The following is a 17533-nucleotide window of genomic DNA, read 5'->3' as shown; positions in this document are numbered from 1 at the left end:
ATGTGTATAAACGTGTGGTTATAATGCAGTGCAATCAACAACCCAGCAGCTGGGAGTGTGGATATTATGTGCTCACCTGGATGCATTCGATCATAAGTAGTCGTATCAAAAAGGAAGTTATTAATATTGACGAAGTAAGTATGTTAAGTTACGAATTATTAAATTTTATCTTTAGGTATATGTTTCAAAAAGCTTATATTTTATATGTATATGTATATATGTATATTTTTATACTATATTTAAATTTTACAGCTTACATGGGATGAACGTTGTTTATCTACAATCGATCTCGGCAATATTACGAAAAAATGGCATTTGTGGTCTCCTTTTTGATGTCTGGTATGTGTAACCTTTGTGTGATATGATATTGCATGTCAATGGTCTTGGAGATTTGGTATTATTGTTAAAGTCCATATATTCATCATGTTAAATATACTTTTCTTTCAAAACAGGTAAACCAAATCAAGGGATTAATGTATTGCATAAGACGCTTCTTTTTGAGTTTGAGGTGGATTTTTTGAAGAGCACGTGGATTTTTTTGAGCTGCATGCTGCTTTGCTTTGAAAGGGAATATGTAAAAATAAGCTGCAGGCTGCTTTACTTTGCTTTGAAAGGAAAATAAGCTGCAGGCTATAGGCTTCTTTGCTTTAGAGCAGATGAATTTTTTAGTATAGTGTAGTATAGGGTGGTGATCTGTTTGTTTATTGTTACTGGTTTAAAAATTTAATAACTAGATGATTTAGATTTATGACGTTTTTTCGTTTCTAAATACTATAAAGATATTTTATATGTATATTTAGGTTTTCTTTATAAATAAAATTAATTTTTGTTTTATTGTTGTTGATCTTTTACATTTATCATTACCAGTATGTATTTACTATGCAATTCAACACGTCTACTAGCACAACCAATTCAACACGTCTAATTGCTTTTTAAATTTCTGTTATAATGCAACACGTCTACTTGCAAAAGTCTGTTATATTTGGTGACAATTTGAAATATTTAATTTTTAAATTTTTAAATTTTGAATATTTTAAAGATTTTGGCGGGTTATATAAAATTTTCCGAAACACGTCTAATTGCAACTAGATGAACACGTCTAATTACAACAAGATTAACACGTCTAGTTGCAACAAGATGAACACGTCTAATTGCAACAAGATGAACACGTCTAATTGCAACTAACAGAACATATAGGAACACGTCTAATTGCTACTAACGGAACACCTTTAATTGCAACTAACAGAACACATCTAATTGCAACTAACTGGACACGTCTAATTGTAAATAACGGAACACGTCTAAAAGACATAACGAAACAGCCTAATCTAACGATTTGACAATACGTCTACTAGTGAGTTTTTTAGAGTGGTTCCTTGAACCGCACTAAATTTCACCACTCAATTGAAGCCGTCACATGTAGACATGTTGTACAACACATCTAAAAGGGATTTTCCACACGTATTTTTGTGCCGAAATGTAGTAATGAATAATGATAACCTTTTTGTGGTTGGCGTGGTGTTATCGTATTTACTTTTATTGAAATAACATAGTACTTCCTCCGTCCCATATTAATAGTCTACTATTCCATTTTATCATGTCCCAAATCAATAGTCCACTTCCATAAATAGAAAATAATAATAAGCTTAAGTTCTATTATGCCCCTAATGTATGTGGATATAATTAAAGGAGAAAAAAAAGGGTAAAACTTGAAAGTAAAAAAAGGTACAGTATTTTTGTGCATTTTCTTAAACTGTGTATTTTTTGTCTGAGGACTATTAATATGGGACTGAAGGGGTAATAGCTAAAAAGAAGTATAAAATGTACTCCCTCTGTCTCATATTAATAGTGCACAGATAAAAAATACACAGTTGAAGAAAATGTTATAAAAGTACTATACTTTTGTTTACTTTCGAGTTTTACAATTATTTTTTCTTTCTCTTTTAATCATATCCACATACATTAAGTACATAATAAAAATTTACCTTATTGTTCTTATTTATATGAAATTGACTATTAATTTAAAACAGCTCAAAATAAAATACTGGATTATTAATATAGGATGGAGAGGGTAATAAAGTTATCATACAAATACTTCATCATGTGGCGCTTTTTTATCTCGGTACCTTTAATTAGTTTTGAGATTTAAGGTTTTTCCAATGTAGAAGAAATATATGCCAAAGCAAAGTATCCCCCGAGCAATGGCGAATCTACATGCTTGGTCATGGGGTACTATGACCCCACTAGCTAGGAATTTTTTTATTATATACACTTCAAATTGTAAACGACACCAATAAATGTAGCTATAGGATTCATATATATTTAAAATTTATGTTTTTTTAAGGGATCCAACTATTAAAGTACCATTTAAATATGATTAAAGCTGTGAAAAAAATTGGGACTCATAAAATCTCATCCTAGATTCGCCACTCTGCCCCGGAGTCTTTAGTTTAGAGGCAATTTGGTGTATTCAGTATCTTATTTATTTATTTATAAAACTAACTAGAGGGAATTTAGTGTATAGAGTATCCCATTTATTTATTTATAAATTAAATATTTTCTACATTATTGTATTGTTTTGTTTTCGAAAGTTTATTCCCTTTTCAATTTTGATTTAAAAATTCTTTTATATTATATAATAATTGATAAAAATTACAGCAATATAAAAAACTATTGTATGACAAAGCAATAAAAATACATTTAAAATTCAATTCAATCTTGTAACTTTCAAATTATATTATATAATACAATAAAATTGTTAATGTCAACTAATATTTAATATCTTAAATTGATGATAATTATACCCTTAGACCATATATACTGGTGATGGGGTGTGATGGGTATTTGTGTAGGGTATAATGATGATTTGACAAAGGAGATGGCTTGATGGTCGTCTGCTGGGTTAATTGATCCCTCAATTTTATTTTCTTTTTCATTTTTGTTTGATTTATTATTATTATTATTATTATTATTATTATTATTATTATTATTATTATTATTATTATTATTATTATTATTATTATTATTATTATTATTATTATTATTATTATTATTATTATTATTAATATTAACAGTGTAACAAATTTTTTTAACGACACTTTTATTAGTAACACAAACACGGTTACAATTTTTTAGAAGACATGGTGAAACTAAACATAATACAAATTATTGAAATTAAAAATCCAACCATTATAATTTATTCAAATTAAATGTACTAAAAATTGAAAGTAATTAACCATTCAAACTTCTAAAGTTTGGTGGAAGGGCCCAAATGTGTTCGGTGAGATCATGTCGAAGTTGGTCATGAATGTTCCTATTTCATATTTCTTGTTCTCTTACCTCACGTTCAAATTAAACGTACTACAAATTGAAAGTAATTAATCATTTAAACTTCTAAAGTTTGGTGGAAGGGCCCAAATGTGTTCGGTGAGATGATGTCGAAGTTGGTCATGAATGTTCCTATTTCGTATTTCTTGTTATCTTACCTCACGACTTGTAGATCGATTCCTTACAAAGTTTGAATTAGTTTCATCAGTCCTAAGTAATTCTTCCTTGAGTCATGTAATGTTGTGACCATTATATAATCTTGCAATTATGTTGATGTTTCGGGATTTAATATTTAACATGTAAAACAAATCGATTTTAAAATTGGAAATCCAATTGGATTTTACTCTTCATAAATTTCTATTTGAATATATACAAGCATGGTGGTTCGCGCTTCGCTGTGAGAGCTTCAGCGCGTTGACGCGGTTGTTTTCATAGAAAGTTGTTAAAAAAATTGGATCAAAAGAAGTAGGATGGAGTAAATCGTAAATGAAAAATGTTCGAGGACTAAAAGCAGACAAACAAAGTTGGAGGAGGTAATTCATAAATGAAAACTGGCCGAGGACTAAAAATGGACAACAAAAGTAGAAGGGGGTAAATTGTAAATAATGGAGGGGTGTAAATGAAAATGGGCGGGGACTAAAAGTAGACAATTGAAAGTGGAGGGATTAAATTGACAATTTTCAGTTTGAAAATTAAAGGTTAAGGAATAGTAAACCCGAGCCTGACATGTAGCATCCGAGCCTAGGCTTGGGCCTAAACTTATTTTTTCGAATTGATTATATATACAATAAGAGCGTAGGCATGCGCGCTTTGCTGCTTAAAATTGTATGCGATATTCATTACAAAGTTTTTTTTTGTTGCGAAAATATAAAATGTTAAAAGGTTATCGTAATGTAAATAAAAAATGTAGCAGCTAAAGAAAAATGCCTAAAGCAAACTTATAAAGAAACATCTGAACAACATTACCATAGTAAAAGGATAGGAATTGAAAAAGCATGTTGTACGTAAGATAAGGCAATACTAAGCAAGCTACGATAATTTACATTGTCAATGTGTTTACGATTACAAGTTAAGGTGTAATAACCCGCCTTTTTCCGTTAATTTATTTTAACGCCGTCTTTTTTTTTTTAAATAATATCTTTCGTTATCTAAATTCGTATCTTCCGTTGACTAGTGTTTTAATATTTCCTGTTATTTAGTTATAACATCTCTCGTTACCCTAGCGTATTTAAAATATTTCGTTCAGTTAATTCACGCACCCGCTTTTAAACTCGAGGGACTAATGGTGTCAAGTGGGCAAACTAGTGACTAGTCAACTAGTCAATCCCCCACCACCACCATTCATTTCATTTTATTTTTCTTTTCCAATTTCCTTTCAAGTATTACTTCCACTTTTGCATCCTTTTCATCTTCAAAAAAGAATCATCATCTAATTCAAGTCTAGCAAGCTTCCAACAAAACATTTTATACTTTTGGAATCCTCTCTTCATCCTCTACATTTTGATACTAACTTCATCTCTTTTGGGTAACTTTCTAAAAACTCTAGATTTCTCTAATTCAATTTATAAACTTGAAATGGTGTTAGCTAGTGTCTATGACTCATTAGGTTGATGTATATGTAATTTTGGTTGCTTGTTTTGCTTGTATGAGCAACTAGCTTGAATATGAAAAATGGGCTAGTTTAATCCTTGATTTTGGTTAATGATATGTTGTTAGATGTTAAAGTTCATATATTAAATGTGTTACTAGCTTCATAAGCTTCGATTTGGTATGTTGGATGACATGAAAATCTTACATTAACATGATTATTGATTTGGTGATTCTTGGTTAGGGTTTGGTAGCATTTAAAATAAACTTTTGATGCCTTGAATGCTATTATTTGTAAGTGTTTAGTTGTATTGTATGTTTAATTTCCTACGAAATGGCGTATTATATGTGTGTATTAAGTTCCCGAATCATCATTTGCGTTTTGTGAACTTGAAACTTTAATGATAAACATTTAACGATCATTCGACGAGGATTTAGTTATTGTAAATGATGAATTTGATTGATGATATGTGTTTAGTTGTATTCCTCGTTAAAATACCTTTCCAACGATGTTTGGTACGATTTTGGAGTGTTTTCGGTTCATAATTTGGGTTTGAATGAAATTTGGTTCGTGCACATAACAAAACTCAGCAACAGCATTTTCCCAGGTACAGGAGCGCCGCTTTTGTACTAAAAGCGCCGCTCCTGGTCAATCTTTTGTGGAGTTTTTCATCAGGGGCCAGGAACGCCGCTTCTGGAGACAAGAGCGTCGCTTCTGGGTCTTCAAGAGCGCCGCATCTGGTCTTGTTGCGCCGCTCCTGTGCAGAGAAAGCCCCTGACCAAAGACCACTTTGTGATTTCACAGTTTCACCCTCGCTTACTCGCAACTCCGATTAACATGAAACTTGGCCAACATGTTTATATATGACTAATAATTGAAAAACAATAGTCGGATACCCGACCCGTGTAGGGACCCGAACTTTTCCATGTTATATATTAAATGAAAACTATATTTGTATGATTAAATGTTTCCAACATGTTAAGCAATCAAACTTGTTAAGACTTGATTATTTGAAATGTGCTTCATATAGACAATTGACCACCCTACTTGACCGGCGATTCACGAACGTTAAAAATTTGTAAAAACTACATGATGATATATATATGGATATATATGGTTAACATGAGATTATGATAAGTAAGTATCTCACTAAGTATATTAACAATGAGTGATATACATAAAAATGAGCTTATTTAATTAAGAAACTCGAAACGATATATATATAACGATTATCGTTATAACAACGTCTTACTAAATACATATGAATCATATTAATATATTGATACACTATGTTTAACATGATAAAATGATAATAAAGTATATCATTAAGTGTGTTAACAATGAACTACATATGTAAAACAAGACTACTAACTTAAGAATTTCGAAACGAGGCATATATGTAACGATTATCGTTGTAACGACATTTTAATGTATATATATCATATTAAGATATATTCATACATTATAATATCATGATAATGTAATAATTTAACATCTCATTTAAGTATAATAACAATGGATTAATTACATTTAACAAGATCGTTAACTTAAAGGTCTTAAAACAACACTTACATGTAATGACTAATGGTGACTTAACGACTCAGTTAAAATATATATACATGTAGTGTATTAAGATGTATTAATACACTTTTGAAAGACTTCAAGACATATATCAAAGTATTTCTACTTAGCAAAAATGCTCAAAATTACATTCTCATTCGTTTCCATCAACAATTCTACTCGTGTACATCCGTATTTGTACTCGTACAATACATAGCTTCTAGATGTATTTACTATTGGTATATACACCTTTAATCATTCATTCTTAACAGCCATATTCGAGTCAAAAACATGTGGAACCATTATTTAACAACTTGTATGACTAATGAGATAAAAAATAAACTTAAGGATTTTTTTTCTTTATAACAAGTAATTTCGCTTTTATGATTTCACCCCATTTTTCCATTCCATTTTCTCATACTTACACTCCAAATTCTCTCTCAAAATACTCCTAACATCATACTTGATCATCTCCAAGCATTTTCACCATCTTTTAGCTTCAATTACAAGCTTTAATCATCATAAAAACAACCATTCAAGAACACTTCAAGAAATCTTGCTAGCTTACTTCCAATCTTGCAATTCCATTTCAAGTGATCATCCAATCTCAAAAAATCTTTCTTATTTACAGTAAGATATCTTTCTAATTCAAGGTAATACTCATATTCAAACTTTGATTCAATTTCTATAACTATAACAATCTTATTTCGAGTGGAAACCTTACTTGAACTTGTTTTCGTGTCATGATTCTGCTTCAAGAACTTTCAAGCCATCCAAGGACCCTTTGAAGCTAGATCCATTTTTCACTTTTCCAGTAGGTTTATCCACAAAACTTGAGGTAGTAATGATGTTCATAACATCATTCGATTCATACATAAAAAACTATCTTATTCGAAGGTTTAAACTTGTAATCACTAGAACATAGTTTAGTTAATTCTAAACTTGTTCGCAAACAGAAGTTAATCCTTCTAACTTGACTTTTAAAATCAACTAAACACATGTTCTATATCTATATGATATGCTAACTTAATGATTTAAAACCTGGAAACACGATGAACACCGTAAAATCGGACATACGCTGTCGTAGTAACACCGCGGGCTGTTTTGGGTTTGATAATTAAAAACTATGATAAACTTTGATTTAAAAGTTGTTCTTCTGGGAAAATGATTTTTATTATGAACATGAAACTATATCCAAAAATCATGGTTAAACTCAAAGTGGAAGTATGTTTTTCAAAATGGTCATCAAGACGTCGTTCTTTCGACTGAAATGACTACCTCTTACAAAAATGACTTGTAACTTATATTTCTGACTATAAACCTATACTTTTTCTGTTTAGATTCATAAAATAGAGTTCAATATGAAACCATCGCAATTTGATTCACTCAAAACGGATTTAAAACGAAGAAGTTATGGGTAAAACAAGATTGGATATTTTTTTTATTGTTGTAATTACGGGAAATATTGTAACAAATCTATATTAATCATATCCTAGCTTACTTATATTGTATTATACATGTATTCTAATATATTATGTAATCTTGGGATACCATAGACACGTATGCAAATGTTTTGACATATCATATCGACCCATGTATATATATTATTTGGAACAACCATAGACACTCTATATGCAGTAATGTTGGAGTTAGCTATACAGGGTTGAGGTTGATTCCAAAAATATATATACTTTGCGTTGTGATCTAGCCTGAGACGTGTATACACTGGGTTATGGATTGATTCAAGATAATATATATCGATTTATTTCTGTACATCAAACTATGGACAACTAGTTGTAGGTTACTAACGAGGATAGCTGACTTAATACACTTAAATCATTAAAACGTAATAAAAAGTGTTGTAAATATATTTTGAACATACTTTGATATATATGTACATATTTGTTATAGGTTCATGAATCGACCAGTGGTTAAGTCTTACTTCCTGACGAAGTAAAAATCTGTGAAAGTGAGTTATAGTCCCACTTTTAAAATCTAATATTTTGGGATGAGAATACATGCAGCTTTATAAATGTTTTACAAAATAGTCACAAGTACACAAAACTACATTCTATGGTTGGATTATTAAACCGAATATCGCCCTTCAAGTCTGGTAGCCTAAGAATTAGGGAAATGGTCCCTAATTGACGCGAATCCTAAAGATAGATCTATTGAGCTTAACAACCCCCATTCAGGTTATGGATGGTTTAGTACTTCGAGATTATTATACAGATGAGAGGTTCTGTTTTGGGGATATTCTACGCATTAAGTTAACGTCGGTTTCTAGGTGTTCAACATATGAATGATTTTTATCTCTATGCAGTTTGCGAAATGCCTGATATGAGATGTATATTTATAGAAAAATGAAATCTTGTGGTCTATTATTATGATTTGATAATATATAGGTTAAACCTATAACTCACCAACATTTTTGTTGACGTTTTAAGCATGTTTATTCTCAGGTGATTATTAAGAGCTTCCGCTGTTGCATACTAAAATAAGGACAAGATTTGGAGTCCATGCTTGTATGATATTGTGTAAAAACTGCATTCAAGAAACTTATTTTGATGTAATATATTTTTATTGTAAACCATTATGTAATGGTCGTGTGTAAATGGTATATTTTAGATTATCATTATTTGATAATCTACGTAATTCTTTTTAAACCTTTATTGATAAAATAAAGGTTATGGTTATTTTAAAAATGAATGCAGTCTTTGAAAAACGTCTCATATAGAGGTCAAAACCTCGCGACGAAATCAATTAATATGGAACGTTTATAATCAATATGAACGGGACATTTCAGCCCGACCCCGTTGACTTTGACTTCGACCAAGTTTGACTTTTAGTCAAACTTAACCAAAAACTTATGCAATCGTTCTATCTTCTTTTATACTTGATTCTTGCATGAAACTTGACAACGTGACTCACATGCTATAAAATCGAGTCGTAACGAGCCGTAGGACTAATTGAACACATTTCGACCGACCTTGTGTCTTACCCAGTATTGATATAACTTACTTTTTAGGTCAAGACTAAACAACTTTCATTGCACAACGTTTAAAATGAAGTACTTTTGCATGCAACTACGGTGAGATCATAGTCCCACCTTTTTCAACAACTTTTATGCTTTAAATCATGGGATGAGAAACATATACGTATCATACTTTTATGCTTTGAACACAAGTACGAAAATAAACATTCCACATGGAGTTAGAATAAAAAGCCTCAATTCAATTAGCATTAGTTACACTTGCAGGGTGTAAACGTGAACTTATGTTGTGTGGTTCCATACGGGCTTGACGAGCCCTCATTCGGACGGTTCGCTACCGTTAGCGGATGAAATATATTTTCGGGTATAGTGTAGGTTCTAACACTATGATAACGGGGTTTGTATACAGTTAAGTCTTGATAATTGGGTGCTCCACAAACGTACAACAATTTTGGAATGGAAACGATTTGGATAATCAACTTATACAAAATCTTGTGGTTCAAAATCAACGTTTACAAATACACCTATGATTTTACCACGTTTTTCATTGACAGTTTTCTATATGTTTCTCGAGTTCATACTTGGCTACTTGATACATGCTTCCGCACACTTTGATTACTTGCTTGGGGTCAAGCATACATGAATACCCTAGTGATAGCACCTTTGGATTCAAACTTAATGTTTACATGCATACGCTATTTATAGCATTCGTGATTTTCAATTTATATTACGTCTCAAGTTATTTCTTTTATACTTTACAACTTCTGTAAACTTAAACTCGTTGTATACCATTTGGTAACTTAAAACTTTGCAAGTCATGTACATTTCAAATGAATGCGACATAATTTTGGCCAAACGCGTCTCATTTAGGGACTATGACCACGTAACGGGACCTAAGTTAATGGCGCCGTCAACGGCGATTTTTTTTGGGTCGTCACAGTTGGTATCAGAGCGTTGGTTGTAGGGATCTAGGATATGCATTAATGTGTCAGACAGAGTCGTTAGGACGCGTTAGTGAGTCTAGACAACAGCCGATAGTTAACCATTGCATTCTGACTTGCATTTGCTATAGATAGCACTCACTTGACTACTTGTGCATTTATACTTGAAACTTTCTTAGGTGAACTTCTTAATTGTACCTAAATCTCGTCATGCCACAATCTGGTAATTCACGTTAGGATGACGACGATCTCATTAGTTATACTAGTTCAGGAACTCTGTCTACCAGGTTATTATTCACACCGTTCCAGCTTACTATCCACAAGTGCTATAAAGTTTCCACCACTATGGCAATCATTAACCACTACCGATGTTACACCGGTGTTCTTCATTATCTACCACTTCTTGTTACTACCACCACTACTCTAGGTGTGTATCGTCATCACTACTTATCACTGCGGTTACGTACTACTCGTTATCATAATTCGTTACTCTTTTTGTACCTAAAGACATTATTGTTTGACTTGAACCGCATTGACGTGAACAACCAGTTATACACTTCCCTCGAGAAACGCAACTTCAGAGTTGCACTAATTCTTTTGATTAAATACGAGTCACGTTAGAGATGTCATTACACTTTGTTCATTTTAAATCTTCATGATTACACGAACTTGAATCTATGGAGTGATGTGGGAATGGAGGTATGAGTTAGTATAATATAATGACACTCAATCAACGTGGTTATATTATAGTAAGTCATACCAAAGTTCTAATGACACGTGATGGTGGATGGACTCAATCAACCTAGTCACCACCACGTGCCATGTACGTGACTTTATTTTTCTTTATTGAACATTCAAAAACTCCGAGAATATTGATAACAACCATACCAATGACACACCTTTGGTTATTGCCAAATCATATTGATGCTTCTAAATAAATGACCAATTCTTTCAACTTCAAAACATATGCTACACGTGTATACTATCTTGTTTTCGCACAGTTTTATCGACGAACTACCAAAATGCATGATATGCTCACATCGAGGTGGAAACTTCTCTCGCATTACACTCGTACTTATGTATAAGGAAATCTTTTATCTAAATTCTCAATGGAGAGAGAGACTCTTCACATTATACTAGTATTTGCCACGAGGTTGAATAGTCCTAACGAACGTTTTCAGAAACCGATAAGAAACTTGCTCTAACAAACGTTTTCAGAAACCGACAAGATGGGAAAAATTTGTACAAATATACATTATAGGAAATCTATCTCGACACAGTGTGCCATTGTCATTTATTTCAGATTGAGATACTCGTTTCACTTCTAAATTTCGGAGTGCCTTACAAGAAGCCTTGGGAACACGTTTAGACATGAGTACCACGTATCATCCACAAACCGACGGACCAAGCAAACATACGATTCAAACCTTGGAAAATATATCATGAACTTGTATTGTTGCCTTTAATTGATTCCTCTTACAACGATAGTTATCATTCGAGTATTAACGCCGCACCTTTTCGAAACTTTATATGGCTGTAAATGTTGTTCTCTTAATTGTTGGGCCAAAGTAGGAAACAAGCAAACCACCGGACCCGAACTCATTCATGAAACAACCGAGAAATTGTTCAAATCCAAGAAAGGCTCAAGACGGCCCGTAGTCGCCAAAAGAGCTATGCCGATGTTAGACGTAAACCTCTCGAATTCAAAGTGGGTGACCGTGTAATGTTAAAAGTCGCACCTTGTAAAGGTGTAATCCGTTTCAAGAAATGTAGAAAGCTAAATCCATGATATTTTGATCCTTTTGAAATCTTGGGCGCATTGGACCCGTTGCTTACAGTTTAGACCTTCCAACTCAATTAAATTCTGTTCATCCTACATTCTATGTATCGAACTTGAAAAAAAAAGTGTCTCGCCGAATAAGAACTTGTCATTCCTTTCGATGAGCTTACTATCGATGACAAACTCCACTTCATGGGAAAACCGGTTGAAATTATGAATCGTGAAACCAAAAAACAAAAAAACAAAAAAAAGAGTAAAATTCCTATTGCCAAAGCTGGTTGGAATGCCAAAAGAGGACCCGAGTTTGCATAGGAAAGACAAGATTAAATGCAAAAGAAGTACCCTCACTTATTCATAGAATTGGCAACGCAAGGTCTCAAGGAAGAAACAACGACTACTACTTCTAATTAAATTTCGGGACGAAATTTCTTTTAAGGTGTGGGTAATGTAATAACCCACCTTTTTCCGTTAATTTATTTTAACGCCGTCTTTTTTAAAAAAAAATAATATCTTTCGTTATCTAAATTTGTATCTTCCGTTGACTAGCATTTTACTATTTCTCGTTATTTAATTATAACATCTCTCGTTACCCTAGCGTATTTAAAATATTTCGTTCAGTTAATTCACGCACCCGCTTTTAAACTCAAGGGACTAATGGTGTCAAGTGGGCAAACTAGTGACTAGTCAACTAGTCAATCCCCCACCACCACCATTCATTTTATTTTATTTTTCTTTTCCAATTTCCTTTCAAGTATTACTTCCACTTTTGCATCCTTTTCATCTTCAACAAAGAATCATCATCTAATTCAAGTCTAGCAAGCTTCCAACAAAACAATTTGTACTTTTAGAATCCTCTCTTCATTCTCTACGTTTTGATACTAACTTCATCTCTTTTGGGTAACTTTCTAAAAACTCTAGATTTCTCTAATTCGATTTATAAACTTGAAATGGTATTAATTAGTGTCTATGGCTCATTAGGTTGATGTATATGTAATTTTGGTTGCTTGTTTTGCTTGTATGAGCAACTAGCTTGAATATGAAAAATAGGTTAGTTTAATCCTTGATTTTGGTTAATGAAATGTTGTTAGATGTTAAAGTTCATGTATTAAATGTGTTACTAGCTTCATAAGCTTCGATTTTGTATGTTGGATAACATGAAAACCTTACATTAACATGATTATTGATTTGGTGATTCTTGGTTAGGGTTTGGTAGCATTTAAAATGAACTTTTGATGTCTTGAATGCTATGAGATGTTATTTGTAAGTGTTTAGTTGTATTGTATGTTTATTTTACTATGAAACGGCGTATTATATGTGTGTATTAAGTTCCCGAATCATCATTTGCATTTTATAAACTTGAAACTTTAATGATGAACATTTAACGATCATTCGATGAGGATTTAATTATTTTAAATGATGAACTTGATTGAAGATATGTGTTTAGTTGTATTCCTCGTTAAAATACCTTTCCAACGATGTATGATATGCATTTTGAGTGTTTTCGGTTCATAATTTGGGTTTGAATGAAGTTTGGTTCGTGCACATAACAAAATTCAGCAACAGCATTTTCCCAGGTACAGGAGCGTCGCTTTTCTACTAAAAGTGCCGCTCCTGGTCAATCTTTTGTGGAGTTTTTCATCAGGCACCAGGAATGCCACTTCTGGAGACAAGAGCGTCACTTCTGGGTCCTCAAGAGCGCCGCACCTGGTCTTGGTGCGCCGCTCCTGTGCAAAGAAAGTCCCTGACCAAAGACCACTTTGTGATTTCACAGTTTCACCTCCGCTTACTTGCAACTCCGATTAACATGAAACTTGGCCAACATGTTTATATATGACTAATAATTGAAAAACAATAGTCGGATACCCGACCCGACCCCGTTGACTTTGACTTTGACTTCGACCAAGTTTGACTTTTAGTCAAACTTAACCAAAAACTTATGCAATCGTTCTAATTTTCTTTTATACTTGATTCTTGCATGAAACTTGACAACGTGACTTGCATGCTATAAAATCGAGTCATAACGAGCCATAGGACTAATTGAACACATTACGATCGACCTTGTGTCTTACCCGGTATTGCTATAACTTACTTGTTTAGGTCAAGACTAAACAACTTTCATTGCACAATGTTTAAAATGAAGTACTTTGGCACGCAACTACGGTGAGAAACAACTTTTATGCTTTAAATCATGGGATGAGAAACATATACGTATCATACTTTTATTCTTTGAACACAAGTATGAAAACAAACATTCCACGTGGAGTTAGAACAAAAAGCCTCAATTCAATTATCATTAGTTACACTTGCAGGGTGTAAACGTGAACTTATGTTATGTGAATCCATACGGGCTTGACGAGCCCTCATTCGGATGGTTCGCTACCGTTAGCGGATGAAATATATTTTCGGGTATAGTGTAGGCTCTAACACTATGATAACGGGGTTCGTATATAGTTAAGTCTTGATAATTGGGTGCTCCACAAATGTATAACAACTTTGGAATGCAAACGATTTAGATAATCAACTTATACAAAACTTTTGATTCAAAAACAACGTTTACAAATACACCTATGATTTCATCAACGTTTTTCGTTGACAATTTTCTATATGTTTCTCAGGTTCATACTTGGCTATTTGATACATGCTTCCGCACACTTTGATTACTTGCTTGGGGTCAAGCATACATGCATACGCTAGTGATAGCACCTTTGGATTCAAACTTAACGTTTACATGCATACGCTATTGATAGCATTCGTGATTTTCAACTTATATTATGTCGCAAGTTATTTCAATTATACTTTACAACTTCTATAAACTTAAACTCGTTGTCGAACCGTTTGGTAACTTAAAACTTTTCAAGTCATGTACGTTTCAAATGAATGCGACATAATTTTGGTCAAACGCGTCTCATTTAGGGACTATGACCATGTAACGGGACCTAAGTTGACGGCGCCGTCAATGGCGATTTTTTCGGGTCGTCACATAAGGAGTACAAAACAGTAGGCTGTAATAGCTGCAGTGTTACAAAAAATATGCAATTGTTTTTTGGGTGCTGCCTTCTTATTATGCACCCAAAAAAATCCAACCATTGTCATCAGTTGTTGTAGCTATTGACGATTACATCTGCACAAAAGATACAATATTTGCAGCATCAAAAGAGTTTGAAACCTAAACAAATGATTACAACGGGTGATACTCATCCAAGACCATGAAGAGCGTGAAGAACTCCCGGGAAAACCCAATCATACACCTGTCACCGACATCATACCCATTCTCCGCCACAAAGTCATGCCATCCAGTAGAAACTAACAAATGCTTACTGTCTACACCTACCGCCTGCCTCAAACCCCACAAATGCCTTTTTCCATTGAGATCGAGACACTGGTATCTGCAGTTCGCCTTCAGCTCCGGGATTTTATTAAGATCCTCAGACAATTCCTAAATAATGTTGGCATTATATTTGTTACATCATTCAAAATATACAACTTGTAAAAACATAAAATATAAAATGGATTAATTATTACGACACTTAGATTTGTTCTTGTTTGATGGTAGATATAAATATAACTATAAATTATGAATATAATTTTTGTGTCGTATTAGAGGCAGTCACGTTATTGATTTAATCTGAATCAATGTTGATCGGAATTATCAGGTATATTATCATATAACAGAGTACAATTCATGGCAAAAAAAGACAAGTACTTAGAAAAATACAAAAAATGCTACTGAATATCTAATTAGTCTTTCAGAGAAATACGAGCATTAGAGGTAATAGGGTCAAACTACAATTAAGTAACTCACCAGGATAGGTCCCTCTGGTATTGAGAAGAACACAAACATGTTGAAGATGGTGCTCCAGATATTGAACCTTTCAGCTCTAGCAAGCTGGGCTACAGATAAAATCTGTTGTGGCAGATCATGCAATTTATAATTATATTTTATCGAACCCTAACTTTCAAATAAACCTTGAAGCATCAGAAAAGATGTAAAGCTATGAAGATCTCAATAACCACTTACTAAAAATCGAAACAAAGGTAACACTTATAAAATAATACATATATAATGTGAGTGAAAAAGGCACGTCAGTTTAGGTACACACTTAAAATCTGTGCATATGAAGAAAGAAAAAATGCAATTAAGCCGCATAAGAGTTGGTTTATTCAAAAGTTTTGAGTAAGATACGGTGTTATTAGAAACCCTAAATAAAATGAGTCAGTTTCTCAGCTTTAAAGTTCATAATACAACTTGTCATTATACAAACTCTAAGTATATCATTGTTGTTGGTATTGCAGGTTTATGTGTGTAATTTTAACCTCTAAGACTCAATTTCTTTACATATAAACTCTAAAGAATATCAGGTTTGGAAATCGATAAACCCTATTATATATATATATATATATATATATATATATATATATATATATATATATATATATATATATATATATATATATATATATATATATATATATATATATATATTAGGCACTACATTTACAGTAAAGTAACCAAAATGCATTCAAAGATAAGAGACTAACCTGATTTCTCCATTGCTGTTGATGTGTGTTGGTAGGCGACGTGTTTTGCTAAGTAAGGTGATGGTGGAGTGTGCAGGTAAGTTGAAAGGGGTAGTGGAGGTGTGGAGTAGGTGAAGAAAGATATCTTGATCTTCTAAATAATACAGTAATTTTTTGGGTAGATATTTTTGGGTTTACTATAATATTAATATAATACATAATAATTATAATTAATAATAATAATAATAAACCGTATGAGTTTATGCTTCAGGATGTGTAATTGGATCAAAAAGGATTATTTGAGTTGGCCCAATATTTGAACATATTAGTTACTTAATTTCTCATAAATCAAAAGCTAAATATTTAAGTATATACTTAACCTCCAATCTAAACTTTGTATTTTCCAACCAATTATATTTACAAAGATATTAAGTTTTTTTTCGATTTGCATAAGATAGATGGTCGTTAACAAGCAATCTGAGGTAGCGATAGGAAAACGTAAAAGCACACATAATTTACATACATATTTTTTTTTGGTTTTACAACACTACTACTACATACAACTTAACTGTGATGTTTTCTAGCGTTTCATCCACAATTCAGACAAATTGTTTAAAAACTACAGGCTTAGTAAGTGGGAGATTCACTACCAAAAGAAGGCACAAACATTCCAAGTTTTGCCGTTAAGTACACAAAAGAGGCAAATTTCCTAATGCCTGGAAGTTGCTAGTGTGCGCAACTAAACACGCTTATTCTTTGTTGATTCATCTACCTGTGCTGGAGTTGGAGGAAATAGAACCCGCCTAGCTGATTTTCGAGATGGCCCC

Source organism: Rutidosis leptorrhynchoides, chromosome 8 (genome assembly GCF_046630445.1).
Source record: "Rutidosis leptorrhynchoides isolate AG116_Rl617_1_P2 chromosome 8, CSIRO_AGI_Rlap_v1, whole genome shotgun sequence".
Taxonomy (NCBI): domain Eukaryota; kingdom Viridiplantae; phylum Streptophyta; class Magnoliopsida; order Asterales; family Asteraceae; genus Rutidosis; species Rutidosis leptorrhynchoides.
Note: the sequence above shows the minus strand (reverse complement) of the source record.